The sequence below is a fragment of the Triticum aestivum genome, chromosome 5A, assembly GCF_018294505.1.
Source record: "Triticum aestivum cultivar Chinese Spring chromosome 5A, IWGSC CS RefSeq v2.1, whole genome shotgun sequence".
NCBI lineage: Eukaryota > Viridiplantae > Streptophyta > Magnoliopsida > Poales > Poaceae > Triticum > Triticum aestivum.
Genome location: NC_057806.1, coordinates 420302670 through 420322757, shown reverse-complemented (window position 1 = coordinate 420322757; position 20088 = coordinate 420302670). Strand labels below are relative to the sequence as shown.

The 20088-nt window shown below is 42.4% G+C and overlaps 2 non-coding genes across 2 annotated transcripts; one reads left to right on the top strand and one right to left on the bottom strand.

The window, feature by feature from the left end:
- Nucleotides 1-11220: 11220 nt before the first annotated feature.
- TRNAD-GUC (transfer RNA aspartic acid (anticodon GUC)) lies at nucleotides 11221-11294 on the top strand. Its single transcript has one exon. It is a non-coding gene; the product is annotated as a tRNA-Asp (tRNA).
- A 631-nt stretch (nucleotides 11295-11925) lies between these two features.
- On the bottom strand, nucleotides 11926-11997 carry TRNAN-GUU (transfer RNA asparagine (anticodon GUU)). Its single transcript has one exon. It is a non-coding gene; the product is annotated as a tRNA-Asn (tRNA).
- Nucleotides 11998-20088: the final 8091 nt, after the last annotated feature.

Below are 20088 nucleotides of genomic sequence, written 5' to 3'. Positions count from 1 at the left end.
CAGTGCCTTTTTCTTATAGTATACAAAATCGGATTCTGGATTGCTCTTCATTTCGTTCAATTTATCCCCTTGCTTTTCAACGTATATATATTAACCCGCCTTGTTTACCTATTTCTTCTACAATTCACATGACTCATTGAAACCAACTTTCTCCTTCCTACATTTTATCTCTACATCAGTTATCCTGTATAATGATTTCTTTTTGGTCGCTACTCTCCTAACCGACGAGTCGGAGAGGATACGAATGTCCATTCACCCTACCACCCATCTTCCTTCTAGCTTCCTTGATCAATGACGAGTAAAGATCCCGGAAAAGATCCAAGGGAGTACAATACACTTTATATTCACGTCTTGAATAATGAGGGGGGTAAAGAAGAAAGTCCGATTTCTCTCTCCTTTGTGGATATGCCCTTATTCAGCTCTTGAAAGAAAGAGAGATAGAAAGAGAGAATGATCAAACTCAACTAGACGGCAGTTCCTCTTGTTCAAACCTCTCTTGCCGAGTCTTCTCCTCATAGCGAGTTTCGCTCTCGCTTCGTGTGTCCTAAACATAAAAAAACAAAGAATTGATTGTGAAAGACAAGTGTTTCATTCCCCTCCCTAATCATTGAAATTCGAACTGTCCGCTAGCTCCTCCTTTGTTTGGATTATAGCCCTTCCTTGGGGATTTACTATCCAAAGTAAATCTTTCCAGTTTCAAATGCTACTATTTCTTCGTGGGCAGAAAGTCCAAAATCTTCTTTTTCCGGTACTCCTTACTCTTTTCTCCCGTCGTCCTACTTTCACTTCTACGGACCTTCTATCCATAACGAGTTCCAGGCTTGGTGAATCGATGTGGGAATAGATAAAACGATTGTTGAGTACACAGTATAACCGTGTAGCTCATCCAGAAGATCATCAATGACCGGTATCGGGTATTTCTTTTTTACGGTTTGCGCATTGAGTTGCCTATAATCCATAGGCGCCACGAACCTTCTTTCTTCTTGTAAAGAAGAGCCGGTGAGGCATGAACTAGGTTGTAGAGTACCATTCTAGAGTAACTCCTTGATTATGGCTTCAATTTCATCCGGTGGTGTGAATACCTATAAGGCCTTTGATTCACTGGTTGACTATCGTGAGGTGAATCCGATGGTCACATGGTCTTTTAGGAGGGAGGGTAGTGGGTTCTAAGAACACATCAGAGAAAGAGGACCAAACCTGCTTGAGTCCTCTTCTACATCTTGAGTACTTCCCACTCCAATGGATCTAGTTTTTAGAATAGCTTTGATCCGGCCATGTAGAGCACTCATAGAGGTCCGGCTTCACGTCAGTAATCTACCACCCCCATGCTAGAATTCAGTAGAGTCCCCACTCGCCAACCGCGATGTCTTGGTTGAGAGGCCCCACCTACCCATCTTCCCACAGTTTCACTGAGGTAGTACCATCCCCAATTCGCCACTTCTTGTGTTGATGTACTAAGAAATTGGTTGAGGCAATCGACTTCAATCAGAGGAAGCACTTGTGCACATCAACTTAGGATATCCCCTCCGTTCTACACCAGATTATGCACTCACCTCTGGTATAATATAGGAAAGGAAGACGCCCTTTCAGTGCACGCCAAAGCAGCTTTGCCTAGAAGGCTTCGAAATACACTACTAGGTCCCTCATTCTCAGTCGGCCTTCACAAAGCGGTTTGCACACCTTGGACCAGCTGGACAGATGTTCCGGCCTTTCTCCTATTAAATGCATCTGCCACCTTATTTTCCATTTTACCCCTAATATTCTGCCTTTAAAAGTCAAAACTCACACTTGCTCATCTTAGCATGTAGCTGATTCCGCAGAAAAAGTGTTAGCTGCAAGTGCTGTTGATGCTCCTTCAGTGTTTTACTGTCAAGAAGTATATCATAAAACCAACACAAATCTTCTGGGCTTGAACACATCATTCATGAGTGCTTGAAACGTTGCAGGAGCATTTGTAAGCCCGCATCACATTGAATTCATAGTTACAGGGTTCTGAATGAAGTTTTGGGCTTGTCTTCCTCTCTCATCCTGATCTGATGATAGCCAGATCTTAAGTCAATCTTGCTGTAATATTTAGCACCACTCATCCAATAGGGCATCTATGTGCCGGAATTGGGTATTTCTTCTTTACTGTACTAGCATTCAGCTGCCTGGTTTCAATGCACATCCTCCATGTCCCATCCTTCTTCTTCACTAACAGCACAGGTGAAGCAAAGGGGCTAGTAGAGGATTGTATCAGTGAATTCTTCAGCAATTCCTCAATTCTCAATCTCAGCCTTTTGCAGATGTGAGTATCCGTATGGCTTCAGATGTTTGGGCTCAGTACCTTCGGGGGTCTATAGTGATCATGGATTCTTTTTTTTGTAAGGACTTAGGTTCTTGAAACACCTACTCTTAAGAGTTCAGTAGGGTTGAAATTGGATCAGAGATCAGAGATGTTAGGTTTACTGAGTTGACCATGCACCATTGAGCCATCATGCAGAACTAAGCTTGTTCTGATTTAGTAGCAATCAGCTCTTCTCCTTCCACCTGGTACAGCTTTCCTCCTCCCCTCTTGATTCCTTCCAGCACCACTTAAACACTGCGGAAAGGGTTTTGACCAGCTAGTCAGATTGCCCCATTACGGGTGTGTTACGCCAGAAAGTTCCTCAATCCTGTGCTTGTTCCCGAGCGAGTCAGTCCCATTTCGATGACGAACGACATGATGTGTGCCTCCATAGAGCTTCCCATTTGACATTTCTCCATCGCGAGAGATTCTCTCCAGCCACAGGTTCCCCAGTGGTACGTCCGGGGTCGGTTCAATCAGTGCGCTATCAGTCCAGTACCATTAGCTCTCCAAGGGTCGCAATCCATTCTTTCCGGGCAAGCCAGTTCAGTTCCTTTCTGGTATCAAGAGATCCCATATCAGATTAAGTAAAGGGATTACCTAGCTAGCGCATATCGAAGAGTTGGAGACTTCCTGCCACTATAGAAAAAGCCGTTGATGGATCAATTTCTGTAGGTGGGTCTCAACTCGGATCGAGACATTCGGATTTGCCGATGAAGAGTACTGCCTTGGAGGGCTAGGGGTTGTAGGGGAAGAACCAACCTTTTGTAGGTAGCAAAACATCTCACTCAGTAACTAAATTAGAGTTCGATCTTTTACGTTTGTGTTGTCTTTTTGCATTTTTGTTTCGATCCGACATCAGATCTGAGTTATTGTTCAGTGACTATATCTTAGACCATTGCGATCAATTTGTTTCACTTGGTTTTTCTTCCTTCCCTTCGGTACTCCTTAACTCGGAGATACTCCTTCGGTACTACTTGGCTACTACTTGAACAGATGGGTTTAGTCCCTTCCTTCGGGCAACGTTTTCTCCGGGTACCACCGGCTTACCACCGGGTTGAAAGAAATCCCTTACAATTAGGACATAGTGTTCGGTACGACTTAAGGCTACTGGATTGACTTTCTTTAATGTTGCATCTGCTTTCAACTATTTCATAGCCTCCCGTCCCGAGCAAACGTCGAGAGCAGGGTGTTGAGCCAAAAATTAAAATCCATAGAGTTGGGGACTAAAGAGACTCTTTTTTTTACAACCAACCATGAAGAGAAGAGAGTCTCAGAGTAGATTCGGTAATGTTGAGTCGATCTAGTATGGAAAATTCCTCGCTGTGCGCTCGCCTTTTGCCTTTTTCTGCTTCATCTGCAGATCGGATTCCTTCCCCAGAGTTCTTACTTATAGGCTTTATAGCCAAGCAATAGAATAGCTGCTTCTTCTAAAGCGGATTAGAGTGCGACCACCAAAGCTACGGAGCGGCCTCTACCGCTTTCCCTACTGTTCTGGTTGAACTAGGGCTTTGGCTGAGCGACCACCTTCTTCCAGTATTCTTAGCTTACTGTCTGCTTCCTGCCTGATCGGTGCTGACTGACTGTTCTTGCTTGTCTTGGGCCTGCTCTAGTTTTGGTGCTGCTAACTAAGGGTCGAATTTCGTGACTTGATGAAGAGGAAGCCGAGTATCTTTGGTCTTGAAGAGTCAGGCCAATCCAACCGCTTGCTCCTGCCCAACTCAGTCTCAGTCGTACCATAATGCGCCTGGACTCAATACTTTTCTTGCTCCAAGACCACCCTCTAGCCCTCATGTAAAATAGATGACAGAATTGTAAACAATCATAGAATGATTTAAGCTTAGGAACATAGAGGTCTCTCCCACAATTTTTGTCATATACCTCTGGAATAGTGTTGAAATCACACGCCACTAAGCTGTTTTTTAAACCAAGTGGTTTATCTTAGTGTGCTAGCCGCTGCTTCATTTCGTATAGCGATAACGCTTTCTCTTTCTTAGTGCTCCACCCCGCGGAGAACTCTGGTTGCGCTTTGGTTGGCTTTCTCTTTTTTTTGATTTTCTCTGACTTGACTCAGCTTGACCTACTTGACTCAGCGGTGAGAGTATCGCTTTCATACGGCGAGAGTCATTGGTTCAAATCCAATAGTAGGTAAAGCCGGCCGAAACCCCCGCTTTTGCCAGCATGACAGCAAGCACAGACTGGCATCAAGGAGTAGAATGACAAAAGCATCGGTTGCTTCCACTTGTTTGTTGCCTTCTTCGACCGACAGACAAGGTACCCCCCTCTTTTTCTCTTGCGAACCTACGTTGAGCTTGGGACAACCCGCGACTGGCATAGGATATTTCAAAAGCGCCAGGATCCATCCTTCTTACGTACCAAGAGCACTGGAGAAGCGAAGGGGCCCGTGCTGCGACGAATAATGCCATTGTTCATCATCTCACATATTTGCTTCTCAATCTCTGTTTTCTGGTGGGGTGCATATCTATATGGCCGGACATTGACTGGCACTGCACCTGGCACCAACGGAATTTGGTGGTCACAGGCACGACGAGGGGGTAATTCCTTTGGCTCCCGGAACAAAGCATCAAACTCCTGTAGCAGTTCTTGAACAGCTGGAGGTGTCTGCTCTGCAGGATCAGCATCTAGAGTAATTGCTTGCAGATCATGCTCCTGGTGAATCTGACGCACTTGCACACACTGGCTAACTGCACCCCATTTCAGCAATCCTTGCAGCTTACGGACAGAGATTGGACGGCAGGAAGGATTATCTTGAATGCCATCGAGAGTGATGCGGCGCCCTTTGTGCGTGAATTTCATACGACGATGACGCCAATGTACCCACATCGGGCTATGGTCTTCGAACCGCTCTTGCCCTCCCCTTTCACTTCCATAGTGGTCTTCTTTGGCCGGCCCACTCATTTCACTCTCAAGCTCTCTGAGAAGAGAGAATCCGATTCAAGATGTTTCGAATTCAGCCTTTCCTTCATGTTTGTGCTTTAAGTCAGTTCGTACTTTTCAGTATCTAAGAGAATGACTGAACTCGCGTTGAAAGCTACTAAACAACGGCTGACAGAGACTCATAAGAGGGAGAGCAGTAGCAAAAATGAGATCTTTCGTCTAGACAGAAGAGAGATCCTTTCCTTCCTTTCTATAGGAAATGACTGATGATGCTAAGTCACCTTCCGCTGCTCTTGCGTCATCCCTTTTACAATTCTTTTTGTATGGCTCGGTTGCATCCGATTGATCGATCCCTAGTCACTGATTACATGCATGAGTTCTTTGATTCACTACTGACTTCTTCTGTGGAGCCGAGTTCGCCGACTGAGACTACTTGAAAAGCATTTTCGACCAACCGATCTCACGACAATGAGTCACCCACATACTTAACAAAAAATGCAAATAGAAGAGCAAGTAAATCAAGCTCAATTACAACTCACTCTGATCAAATAGCACTCAGGTATAGGATTTCCAGCGGAAAGGTAGCCTTGCTCGCTTCTTTACCCATGTACGCACAAATCTAGCTCATAGCAGCACTTTCGAGTTCGGTTACTGAAGTACAGAGATTGGAACAACTTAGCGCGGGAAGTCCCATATCTTGTCTTAGCCTCGCCTCACCTATTTCCTCATAACGAGATCAGAATGAAATAGAATGGAATCTCAAGTCTTAGCTAGATCAAGGCTACCACGTTCCCTCAGACGAAAAAGAAAAGAATACTAGACCTGTTGGACTCGCAAAGTAGGATCAGGCTTTTTCTACTAGAAACAGAGGAGAGCGAAAACTAAGTCAATGGGGGAAGAGCTGTTTATGAGCATTTTAAGGCCGGTTGACAACATCCAATGTCTCCCACGAGGGTGCCTGAAACTCCAGTTTTTCTAGGCAGATGTAGGTATATATATATTTAACACATTTTAGTTTGTAGGAAGATTCCCCGCTCTGAAAGTTTTTCTATTTGGAGCTTCTTCCAAAGAGGTTGGGATTCTAGTTTCAATTGGATGTGTCCCGGTAAGATCGTTAACGATTGATATACTGCCTGAGACAGGGCATGCTCTCCCCTCTGCGTATCGAGAGAAAGAAACAACTTCCTGATTCCAGTTTATTTCATTTATACCTACGATATCCACGCTAAAGATGCAAACTTTTGCAGTTCATATCAGCCTGAATGAGGAAGTAGAGTCAGTTTCGTCCATAAACTGGGCCGAAGATCTGACAGAGGTTGACTTGCTGGCTTGTGAGTTGCCAGCTCCGTAGTTGATTGCTAACCAGAGGATAGTGACAGCCAATATTCCTATTCCTGCTTGTGTGCTTGTTTTCTATTCTTCCTGTTCCTGTTACGAGACGACCTCGGCTCAAGCTGACCCCACACCAAAAGTCGTCAAGCAGTCTTGGGCTCCATCAATCAGTGAGGAGGAAACCAAAACCTGTTGGAGTTCCCCGCCATCACCTTGCCTAGATCCGGGGGTTCATACCCTCCTGTAGAAGAGATGTAAGTCGCAAAGGCTACTTGCCTGCCGAGGGGGGAGAACTACCTAGTATCAAATTCACAAAGTAGCACATTTAGTAGTTGACATCTTTCTTTCTCGTTTTCATCGGAAAGGAGAGTTTTCACGTTAAGCAAGAAGAGCTACGAGTTGGAGGGCTATTTCACCGACCGTCACTTCTCCTTTGTATCTACCAAAGACGCAAGTAGCCCAACGACAGGCTTGTGTGGAGTTGAATGACAACACGCAGAGGTCTTTTGGCGAAACTGGGGGCTCTTTGTCTAAAGGAAGGGCAGAGTCAACAGGCCAATCCCAGTTTCAGAATTGGAAGAAGCAGTAGGAGGTTCACCATCAGAAAGGCATGGGACAACAAACTCTCTTAAAGCTTTCTTCGAATAAGTCTTTCGCTTGACTTGGCTCAACGGCTTTAGTTTAGTAAATGCTTTCGTATGAAGCTTGAGTTAAGTCTAGTCTCATGAAGTGAAGATCGTCAAGCAATCATTGCTGGTCTCTCCGAAACCTATTGATAAGGAACGCGTTCAAGTGTATGGAATAATCAAACCTTTCACGTATTTGTTAACATAGCGTTGGACGATTGATTCCTCTCTTTCTCCATGGCCTGCTTCCCATAACTGGCCTTACTAAAACTTACGAAATGCTAATTTGACCTAAATTTCCGGTTAACTGCTTACTTTCTTTGCTAGCTCACCCGAAACTCTGTCTTCAGGAGGAAAGCTTTCTTGAGTACCTTACTTGAAAACAAACCGCTTGAGCTGTAACCGAAACAGAAAGGTTTGATGAGCCGCTGCTTGCTCTCTAACTGCTCTTACCGCTTCTTCTTCTTGACCTCTGCTCACTGCTGCCAATGCTGTGACTGCCGCCCCTATCTCTAAAGCTGCGGATTACAGCTCCTGATTCAAGCAGTTTTTTTCTGAAGTATGAGTCTTGTTTGTGACATTCAATTCCAGAATGAACATTCAAAGGAAAAGTAGTATGGGACGCTGCTTGCTATTACTGACTGCGGCTGCCGACCGAAGAACTGAAGATCTTCAATCTATGTTTGAGTGCTCTTGCGAAAGAAAATAATTTCGAATGCAAAAATGACTTCAAAAATAGGATAGGATCGCGGATTCCATATATTTTTATAGAAAGAAAGATACTGTACTCCGCATCTTTACACCGAATCCTTAAAAGCCATTTAATGCCTTCTTGCCTGCCTTCAGTTCATGCCTTCAGGTCGGCCTGCTCTTGCCTATGAATGAGATGCCTACTTCCCATTAAGTCAAAATACCTCATAGACATACATATTTTTAAGAATACTTAGTTAGTTAAAGAGAAAGATGGCTTTTGACAATTTTTTAGTCCCCTCGTTCCCGAGCAAGAAAACGGATGCGCTAACGCGCAACGGCTTTCGCGCTAGTTGCTCAATCCGTTGCTTGTTCGGAAGAATCCGCAAATGAATATTCTTTATTTCCTCTCGGACAGGCCCTCTTTTTTCATTCGAATGTACATCTTTTTCGGTAATGATCATCTACAACTGAAAGACTGACGTCTTCCTCTACTCGATCCTTAGTTATACAATCTCCCTCCACCTCAATTTTTATGATCCTCATAGCCTTTTTTACTCGCGTCCTCCCCCTGGATCTATTCCTGCCGCGTCCACGTCCTCTGCCTCCAGCAACTAGAGCTGCATCATCTTGTTCATTATTGAGAATAGGCCTCTTCTCACACCGTACCAGTTCTTTTTGCAGTTGAATCTTCCCGTTCTGGCTTATTGAGTGTATAGATTCTTTTTGAAATGCAATCTATTCCCACGTCACTCTTCTCATAACATATCCTGTTCTCCTCACTTTGATTATGGATTCACCGGTTGATTTAAGACGGGGTTCTATGCTTTCTAGCCCCATTTGACAAAAGTGAGCTTCCCCTATCTCTTTTGTAGGAATCAGATAGCAATGCTCATTCGTGAATAGCATTTCATGCTTCCGCTACTTCGTCGGAGAGATCCATGGAAACTCAAAAAAGAAAAGCGGACGACATTGTTCATACGATAGCCGGAAAAGTAAGTTCTCCCGCCGGCTATTCAAAAAAGAAAGACTTACTTATTCATAAACTGCCTTTTATCGAGCATAATAGCTCTTATACGCTTGTACAGAGGAGTATAAAACAATGTATATATATATATATATATAGGTGTTTAGTATCCTACAAAAACATTAACATCCAAAGCACCGTAAGCTTGCTTTCTCTCCCGCTGACAGACAAAGAAAAGGTTTTTTTAGACTTTTCTATGGTAGGCCTACGCTAGTGCTATATCTTTTGTGTTTGTATTCTAGCTTAGCTCTCTCTATGCTTTGCTTAAGCTATCGTGTCGTGTAGATGGATGGCATCTCCCTATTCCCACATCCCCGGATATGATTAATGCATGGAAGCTAAGGAATTGGGTCATTCTTCAGCCCAAGATGCAAGCATTTGGACTCCATCCGAATATGGCAGTTGAACTCTTATAATAGGCTTGGCTCTGGAAAATGGGCTTATCTTGGGCAAAAAAACACAAATAAAGAAGAGCTTCTTGTTTCCAAGCGGAACTCGAATGGGATGCTAGCAGATTTGTTGGGGATGGCAAGTGAACATCGTGGGTAGGCTTGCCTTTCACTCGCTCTGGCACATTTTGGCGGAACGTCAATGTTATATATAGTGGAATTCTAGAGGTAAGTTAATGTTTTCAAAAATCCAAATGGAAAAGGATTTGCAAAAATATGCAGATTAGAAGCTAGTATCTCAAGTTTTATGAGAGAAAGAAGAGGAAGAATCGGCGAACATCCTAAAAAATGGTACTTTTGTCTCAATCCGATCAAAAACAAACATATTCTATTGTGTGTTGACCACCGGGAAACGAATGGATTAAGATGAAGACGGACGGTTCAATTAGCGAGCATGGGAAGGCTTGTGGAGGTTTAGCAAGAAAAAGGGGATATATGCGTTCTCTCAAGCAGTTAAGAACAAGACCATACTCGAAGTCGAGCTCTTTTGCATCTGAACATGTATTCAAATAGCAGCTGAAAAGGAGTGTCAGAGGATTTGGATTGATTCGGATTCCCTAACGTAAGACATGGTCTACTCTCAAGATCCCAAAGTCCGCAGCTAAGGAAAGCCCCTTCTTCATAAGATCAAGAAAGTACGAGCGTATTTCGAAGATTGGAAAATCTCCCATACTTGGAGAGAAGCAAACCAACCGGCCGATTTGCAATTGACTATGCTTAGTAGTTGACATCTTTGGTCTTCACATTTTCCCTTCCATTTTGTAAAGTTAGTAGAAGAGGATAGATCCGGTAAATTGACGAATGTCAGTCTTCATTTTTGTAGATTAATACACTGGTAGGGGTCGATCAGGCAAATCCCAAAGCTGACCCCCGAATAGCTGCCGGACTGCTCTACTGATCTTCTCTCTCTTCAGAAAAACGGAACCTTCTCAAAGACTCCCTTTGCACTGAGAACACAATTCAGAACCCTCCTTCTCACAAGAAGGCAAACCTTGTACGTTGATCGAATCTTCTTTCGCATCCAGAAGAGAGGCTGTGGGCTATCCGAGAGAGTGGTTCAGGTGACTACCGGAGTCATTGATTAAGCAGGTCAGATGGGCTTAGTAGGGCTCGAACCTACAATATCACCGTTATGAGCGGTACGTTTCAACCAATTAAACTATAAGCCCAATCGGATCTCTACATGCCGGGAAGAGCGGACAGAAAGAGGAGACCTTTGCTCTATCTCCTTCTTCCTCTTCCCGGGGCCCCGGAGGGGTTCTTTGGCAAGCCCTATTAAAGAAGCTAAGTGACTTTCGTCACTCAAGTAGTGAGTTTGAGAGTGACCGTTAGGGCGACCACTTGTACTTCTAGGCCTTGGCGACCTATATGTTACGCAACACAGCTTCACTCGATTCAGTAAATCAATAGTTCAAACCAGCCCACTAATAGCTTAGATAGTGGCCCTTCCACTTTGGTATAGTTGACCCTATCTATTGACTCAAGGTTCATAGGAAGGGGCAACCCAGACGTAGTGGGATGTAGGCTTCAGTTGTTTTGGTACTTTTTCACTACGTCTTATTATTTGTTTTGTAACCGGCTTTTCACCGGCAGGTCAGTAGGCCTTTTAGAAGGCGAACAAACGAAAGTTCTCTGCGGGCGCTAGCGCTATCTTGTTTGCTTTTGTCAACTGAAGTCGCGTGTAGCGCCAACTAACTGATAGCTGATAGAGCGCGGAGCCCCTTCTCTAAGCGAGCAGAGCCATTTCTTTCTACTGTCGTCAAAAGAAAAAGAAAAGTACTAAAGGCGAAGGGCATTCTGTTGTACATCTACTTTGGTATAGTTACAAAGGTAACCGGTAGGTGACTGTTGAATCGACAGTAGTTACGAAAGGGGGAAATAGCTCAGTTGGTTAGAGTGCTGGTCTGTCATGCCAGAAGTCGCGGGTTCGAACCCCGTTTTCCCCGCCCGATCTTCCTCTTCCTGCCCGACTTATTTTGAAAACACTGGAAGCTGCTGATCCCAGCGTAGCATTCAAGACAATTGTTCCTTCTTCGGTCTCCCTCCACCCCCTTCGTTTGTTGTGGGTCTCACCGTAGGCACTTACTTAATGAATGAGTGAAGATCTTCCTTCCCCCCTTGTGTCTTACCAAGGACTGAGTTCCCACTTGTGGCGAAAAAAAAGTATACCATCCCACCCGGCCTAACCCGGGGGGTTAAGGTTCCTCTCGGAGACTGCCAGTCTACAAGAAGCTGGCAGAGCTTTAGCCATTGGACCACATCTATCCATCCTCCTACCTAAAGACGCCTTTTCTTGTTCGTTCTTCGAATTACGCTAGTGGAGACTAATTCCTTCCGGCTAATGAAGATACTACCCCAGTCTTCCCATTCATTCCCAGTGGATCCTTCTTATCCCTTTTCATTGAACGAACCAAGTTCACCTATACGAGAGTGAGGAATAGAAATCCTACAATCAACTTCCCACTTTTGATGTCCCGTTTGACGATTCTGCTGCGTCTTTAGAAAAAAAAGGAGAAGGACAGGGGTCGCTAGTCAGAAAAGCTATAACTATCAATTCGAATTCTGAATGAATCAAATCTCCCCAAGTAGGATTCGAACCTACGACCAGTCAGTTAACAGCCGACCGCTCTACCACTGAGCTACTGAGGAAGAACGGACTTAAGGAAGCTGACTCTCGTTCTTTGGCCCAACCAACCGCAGACCGAAAATCCAAAAAGTGCGTCACTTTTTCTCTTTCACATACACCGGGAGAAAGGGTGACGATAGCAATCCCCTTTGCCTCCCCGGCCGGGGCAGGACAAGGGGGGCGGCGGTCAACCATCAACTCTCGATATTATTGATCAATCGATCTCCGCATCCTGCCAGTTCGCTAAGTAGACTCACTCTACCAAGGGGCAAATAAGGTTGGTTCCTGCCAATTCCCTTGCTGATCAGCCTTGGAATTGGCAAGTATGAGAGAGGACTCTCTCTGTCTCTCCGAGTTTCAACTACTAAGTGAAGTTAAGTAGCACTTCCGCTATTCTAAATGTGAATAGATTCCGATCAAGCAAGCAGGAGAAGGTGGTCCTTTCATCTCTCTGTCTGCTCCATGCTCTATAAAGGATCATGAGCAGGTTTAATGCTAGAAAAAACGAGATCTGCCTAATCATTTCGGTAGATGAAGTAGTGGGAGGTCACGAAGGAAGTAAGGGGGCATGTTAAGTTGATAATTTCGAACATTGTAGCATCCTTTTGATGGTTGGGCTTTGAGTTGAGAACTTTTAAGAACTCTTAATATGAAAATACACATTCTAAAATGACGCATCAAGCGAGACCATTCTGTTTCATTGTGAATGAAAGACGTTTTCGACCAACAACATCTACTCATATCTAGCTTCGTGTCATTTTTGAACACTGCGATCAGCAAGCAGCAAGCGGGGGAGAGTCAAGTCAAGTACAACATAGGACTGACGGGGTGGGGCGCGCCAAAGCAACCCGGGACCCCTCCGGGGTCACTACAAAAGCGCTGGCGCCTTCTTTTGAAGGTGAAAAACTACGCTAGCTAAGAAAAAGAAAAGGGCTGCGCTAATGGCAAGGAGCAAGAAAAGGGCAGCTAGCTCGAAATCCGATAAATCGAATACCTCCTGGCTTCAGTTATGAGAGAGAACTCCAAGGCAGGATAAAGACTGAGTTGGATTCAGTCGCGTGGGGAATGAAACAACATTCATGGAATGAGTTGAGGCAAAACTTCCAGCTCTTTTTGAGAGTCAGGGGCTTTAAAAGCGCTTTAAAAAGGGCTATCTGCATTACTGGATTCAGTATATCAAATTGTAGTAAAAACAAGGGGCCACGTAGACTATTCTGAGGTGGTATGCTAAATCCATGATCAACTGATGTAGCTAGTGTGACTAAAGCAGCAGCTATTGGCTTAACTGGTTCTAAACTCTCCCACCCGATAAAGGAATTGAAAGACTACCCCGGGCCACGTAGACTATTCCCTTCCGCGGACATTCTTTTCTAGAAGGAAAGTAGCAAAGCCGAACGCAAATACACATGCAAATTGCGTCGACTACCTCATCACTGTCCAAAATGGGGGATACCACTATTCATACATGGATGGACGAGGGACTCCGCTGACAACATCAGTAGATGACTTTTCTCGCGGAATGCTATTAACGTTGGAAAAAAACACAGCTCTCAAACTCACCCTCCGGGTGATAGGTAGAAGCATTAGTACCTAACGGAGCGGTATCTAACCAAAAAGGGAGGTGATGTTCTTTTTAGAAATAGGATGGAGCATGGCTTCCTTTCTTCTTAGATACATTTCATTCATTCCATTTCTCTATAGTTTACACCAGAACATCTTGCTAATCCTGACAGATCTAGAAAAGGGTGGGGGCACTAGAACCAAATCTACATACACATCGAAACTTCCTATCTCAGCCAAGCTAGCACCTTCATCCCACCAATGCATTGTACGACTCTCCACCCCCTTTTCCTCCCTCATGAAATCCTAGTTTCCCGCAATGAAATTCGATTTCGTTCATGTCGGCGGTTGGCAAAACGGCCCTGAGATCCGGGACTGGTAAAACATGGGTGCCCAATTTGCTTTTCCGTGCTCCGCCTTAGTGCCCTTATGAAGGCGGCGGGGAGTCCTTAGCCTTTGAACCAAACTCTAGGGAACGCTCAATTGCCTGACGTCTCAACTGCAATGGTGAACTCAGTGACATACACTGAAATGGATTGCATCTATTGTTCCAAACAAGGCTGATATTAGCATAAAAGCCCTTCCATGCAATTTCTTGCTTCGCTCTACAGATGAAAGTGCCGGATAGTCAATGGTAACCAGAAGATCTATGGTTTTCGAGAGAAGGTAATTGGAAAAACGATTCATTCCTTTGCTTTCTTTCAGATATCTATTCAATAAGATGATCTGACCTTACCTGAAAACTAGATTCATGAAGAAGCCCAAAAAGTGTCGGGCTTAGTGCAGCCCAGTTCCTAGCCAGTGTGGGGTTCTGCCATGGATATTCGGTCCACTCCAGAATTCCATTCATTTTTCAAATGTAACTCGATTGACTCAATTCACAAACGGCAAGGAAGTCAAAAGTGACGCTTACAGGTCGTACGACTATTGCTTCTCTTCCGGGACTACATACATCTTTTCTTTAACAACTACCATACAAGCTATTCGCTTAATACATGCTAGTAGGTAGGCTGGTGGTGGAGTATTTATTTTCGTCTTTTTTTGGTCTGTCTGTATTTCGGTTTTGGGATGGTGTGAATCCATCTATCCACCATTCTTTTATCTTTCAGTAGTGTCAACCTCAGTTCTGGTTCTTTATCTTGGAATACTCTCCGTTGTCCTGGAAGCAATGCTTGAAAGAAAGCGTCAAATCAGTATGATGTATTGGCAAAGCCAGTAAGAAGGGAATCGAAAGTAGATAGGGACTCCCACTGTAGATGTGGTTTTATACCTTGATGAATTGGTACCTTATAGCATAGCGAATTTACTTTTCTTTCAAAAGGATATATCAACCTGTAGTGAAACCGGGCCACCGAGCTTGCTTTTACCGCTCTTACAGCTCTCTCTCTTCTTTTTTATGGGTAGTTTGGCCAGAAAGAGAAAGAGGAATGTACCCATTTCTATTTATCCATTCTCATAGAAAGTACCAAAAATGTTTTTGAATGTATGGAGCAGGCGTATGAGTTGATATCTTCAAGAGTCAAATCCTTTTCTTGCCCACCCAGCCATAAAAGAAAAAAATCGTTACGAGCGGTCTTAAACCCTCACCTCAATCTCAAAAATGGAATTGAAAAGCTCCAATTTAAATAATGGTACCGGGGAAATACCCAGGGAAGAATCATTCTTTGAATCATCCAGATCTATCAATTTGCGAATTCAATAAAAAACGGACTGATCCTCGGAATACACCATCATCTTTCGAAGTGCGCAGTCAATATTATGTTATATTCAAAGAAACAAGTCAAAGAGTAAAGGCTTCGCCCTTCAATACCACACTTCCAATCGAAATTCCTACGAGATTGACGTTCGAAGAAAAAGACATGGTTTGACCCACTACTATATTCTCTAACTTCTGTGAAAAGATTGTTGAGGTTTTGATGGATGATTTCTCCGTTTACGGAACTTCTTTTGATGAGTGCTTAAGCAACCTTGATCGAGTTTTGCAGAGATGTGAAGAAACTAATCTTGTCTTGAATTGGGAGAAGTGCCACTTTATGGTTAATGAATGTATTGTCTCGGGGCATAAAATTTCTGAAAGAGGTATTGAAGTTGATAAAGCTAAGGTTTGATGCTATTGAAAAGATGTCGTGCCCTAAAGACATCAAAGGTATAAGAAGTTTCCTTGGTCACGCCGGTTTTTATAGGAGGTTCATTAAGGACTTCTCTAAAATTTCTAGGCCCCTGACTAATCTCTTACAAAAAGATGTTCCTTTTGTTTTTGATGATGATTGTGTAGAAGCATTTGAAATACTTAAGAAAGCTTTGATTTCTGCACCTATTGTTCAGCCTCCTGATTGGAAGTTACCATTTGAAATCATGTGTGACGCTAGTGATTATGCTGTAGGGGCTATTCTAGGATAAAGAGTTGATAAGAAATTAAATGTTATCCAATATGCTAGTAAAACTATAGACAGTGCCCAGAGAAACTATGCTACTACTGAAAAAGAATTTTTAGCAGTTGTATTTGCTTGTGATAAGTACAGACCTTATATAGTTGATTCTAAAGTAACTATTCACACTAATCATGCTGCTATTAGATATCTTATGGAAAAGAAAGATGCTAAACCTAGACTTATTAGATGGGTTCTCTTGCTACAAGAATTTGATTTGCATATTATTGATAGAAAGGGAGCTGAGAACCCCGTTGTAGACAACTTGTCTAGGTTAGAGAATGTTCTTGATGACCCACTACCTATTGATGATAGATTTCCTGATGAACAATTAGCTGTGATAAATGCTTCTCGTACCGCTCCATGGTATGCTGATTATGATAATTATATTTTTGCTAAGTTTATACCACCTAGTTTCACATGCCAGCAAAAGAAAAAGTTCTTCTATGATTTAAGACATTACTTCTGGGATGACCCACATTTTTATAAAGAAGGAGTAGACGGTGTTATTAGACGTTGTGTACCTGAGCATGAACATGAACAGATCCTACGCAAGTGTCACTCTGAGGCTTACGGAGGACACCATGCTGGAGATAGAACTGCACATAAGGTATTGCAATCCGGTTTTTATTGGCCTACTCTCTTTAAGGATGCCCGTAAGTTTGTTTTGTCTTGTGATGAATGTCAAAGAATTGGTAATATTAGTAGACGTCAAGAAATGCCTATGAATTATTCACTTGTTATTGAACCATTTGATGTTTGGGGCTTTGATTATATGGGACCGTTTCCATCCTCTAATGGGTATACACATATTTTAGTTGCTGTTGATTACGTTACTAAGTGGGTAGAAGCTATTCCAACTAGTAGTGCTGATCATAACACCTCTATTAAGATGCTTAAAGAAGCTATTTTTCCGAGGTTTGGAGTCCCTAGATATTTAATGACTGATGGTGGTTCACATTTTATTCATGGTGCCTTTCGTAAAATGCTTGCTATGTATGATGTTAACCATAGAATTGCATCTCCATATCATCCATAGTCTAGTCGTCAAGTAGAATTGAGTAATAGAGAGCTTAAATTAATTTTGCAAAAGATTGTTAATAGATCTAGGAAGAATTGGTCCAAGAAACTTGATGATGCATTATGGGCCTATAGAACCGCATAGAAGAATCCTATGGGTATGTCTCCATATAAGATGGTTTATGGAAAAACATGTCACTTACCTCTTGAGCTAGAACATAAGGCATATTGGGCCATTAAAGAGCTCAATTATGATTTCAAACTTTCCGGTGAGAAGAGGCTTTTTGACATTAGCTCACTTGATGAATGGAGAACCCAGGCCTATGAGAATGCCAAATTGTTTAAAGAAAAAGTTAAAAGATGGCATGACAAAAGGATACAAAAGCGTGAGTTTAATGTAGGTGATTATGTATTGTTATACAACTCTCGTTTAAGATTTTTTGCAGGAAAACTCCTCTCTAAATGGGAAGGTCCTTACATCATCGAGGAGGTCTATCGTTCTGGTGCCATGAAAATCAACAACTTCGAAGGCACAAATCCAAGGGTGGTGAATAGTCAAAGAATCAAACATTATATCTCAGGTAATCCTATAAATGTTGAAACTAATGTCATTGAAACATAACCCCGGAGGAATACATAAGGGACACTTCCTAGAACATTTCAGACTCTGAAAAGGAATAGGTATGAGGTACGGTAAGTAAAACGACTCCAAAACAGTTCTAATAGCAATTTTTCTCCGTTTTGGAATATTTAAGAAAATAGGAAAATAATAAGTAGTCCAAAAAGGACACGAGGCTTCCACGAGGGTGAAGGGCGCACCCTACCCCTTGGGCGCGCCCCTGCCTCCTGGGCACCTCATGTGCTCTCCGGACTCCGTTTTCTTGCACAATACTTCTTTTGGTCGGTAAAAATTCATTATATAATCTCCCAAAGATTTTGACCACCGTACCATGCAAACATCATCTGTTTTTGTTTCAAGCTGTTTCTGTTGTAGATTTAGAGCAAGATGTCTTCTCAAGAGTTAGTCGGGTGTCTCATCCGACACCGAGGCCAAGAGCAAACAGCAATGCTGACCACTTTGGGCCATCAACTGAGGAAGAGATGGAGGCTGACTTGAAAAGGATAGATGCCATGGAGGAGGATGAAGAAGTTACTTCTTGTTTCTGAGCTGGATTCACGATGGGGGAACTACAAAGATCAGCTATTCCAAACTCGGTCATCCCTTCCAATGTTAGATTTCTTTCTTATGAAAATATGAAAAAGAGTGTTACTTGTTCTCCCGCAGCTATGCAACATCCTTGGGTGAAAGGAGCTTTAGCCATCATGGGCAAGCGCCGTAAGGAAATAATGTACCTCAAGCAGCAAGTCAATAAGCTCGAGGAAGAGAATCATATCCTCAAGGGCATCATCGCCAAGAATATCACATCACCACCCCCGAAGAAGGAGACATGAACATATGGGTATGGGCACTCCCCTTGGCAACTGCCAAGCTTGGGGGAGTGCCCTGGTATCGTATCACCATCACTTTTATCTTTACTGTTTTTCTTAGTTCAATCCTTTTGGTAATATCTTGATCTAGTAGAATAAAGTTTTAGTATGATCTAGTTTTGAGTTTTGCTTTATGATCCTTCTATGTAATCGAGTCCGTGAGCTATACATAATAAAGATTAGTGTTGAGTCAAGGGCTTGATTATCTTGTTATGATCTTGAGGGAATAAAATAAAATAAAGAATAAAAATAAAAATAAATAAATAGATCATATGTATCTTATAGAGAGTAATGACTTCACATATTGAGAGTATGATGAATAAAAGTTGTTGAGAGTTGACAAACATAGTTTTGGTCATCGTTGCAATTAATAGGAAGTAATAAAGAAAGAGAGGTTTTCACATATAAATATACTATCTTGGACATCTTTTATTATTGTGAGCACTCATTAAAATATGACATGCTAAAGAGTTGAGGTTGGACAAGGAAACAACGTAATGGGTTATGTTTTCTTACATTTGAAATAAATTATATTGTCTTGGATCATCCAACATGTTGAGCTTGCCTTTCCCTCTCATGCTAGCCAAATTCTTTGCACCAAGTAGAGATACTACTTGTGCTTCCAAATATCCTTAAACCCACTTTTGCCATGAGAGTCCATCATATCTACCTATGGATTGAGTAAGATCCTTCAAGTAAGTTGTCATCGTTGTGAGCAATAAAAGTTGCTCTCTAAATATGTATGCTTTATTATTGTGGAGAAAATAAGCTTTATACAATCTTGTGATGTGGAAGAAATAAAAGCGACGGACTGCATAATAAAGGTCCATATCACAAGTGGCAATATAAAGTGACGTTCTTTTGCATTAAGATTTTGTGCATCCAACATAAAAGCACATGCCAACCTCTGTTTCCCTCTGCGAAGTGCCTATCTTTTATTCTTGTTCTATACTTCATGCAAAGAGTCACGGTGATCTTCACATTTCCTTTTTTACATTTTATCCTTTGGCAAGCACAATGTGTTGGAAAGATCCATATATATATAGCTAATTGGATGTGAGTTTTCATGAACTATTATTGTTGATATTACCCTTGAGGTAAAAAGTTGGGAGGCAAAACTATAAGCCCCTATCTTTCTCTGTGTCCGATTAAAACTTCATAACCATAAATATTGCGTGAGTGTTCGCAATTGTGAAAGACTAAAAGATGGTTGAGTATGTGGACTTGCTTAAAAGCACTTATTGACTCTTTCCTATGTTATGATAAATTGCAATTGCCTCAATGACTGAGATTATAGTTTGTTTGTTTTCAATGAAGTTTATGATTCATACTTAAAATTCTGAATGAATTGTTACTTTAGCATAAGAGATCATATGACGATATATATATATATATATATATATATATATATATATATATATATATATATATATATATATGTTCCTGTTATAATAATGATCGCGACGCCCTCATGTCCTTATTTTATTTTATCGACACCTCTATCTCTAAACATGTGGACATATTTTTCGATATCGCCTTTCGCTTAAGGACAAGCGATGTCTAAGCTTGGGGGAGTTGATACGTCCATTTTGCATCATGCTTCTATATCAATATTTA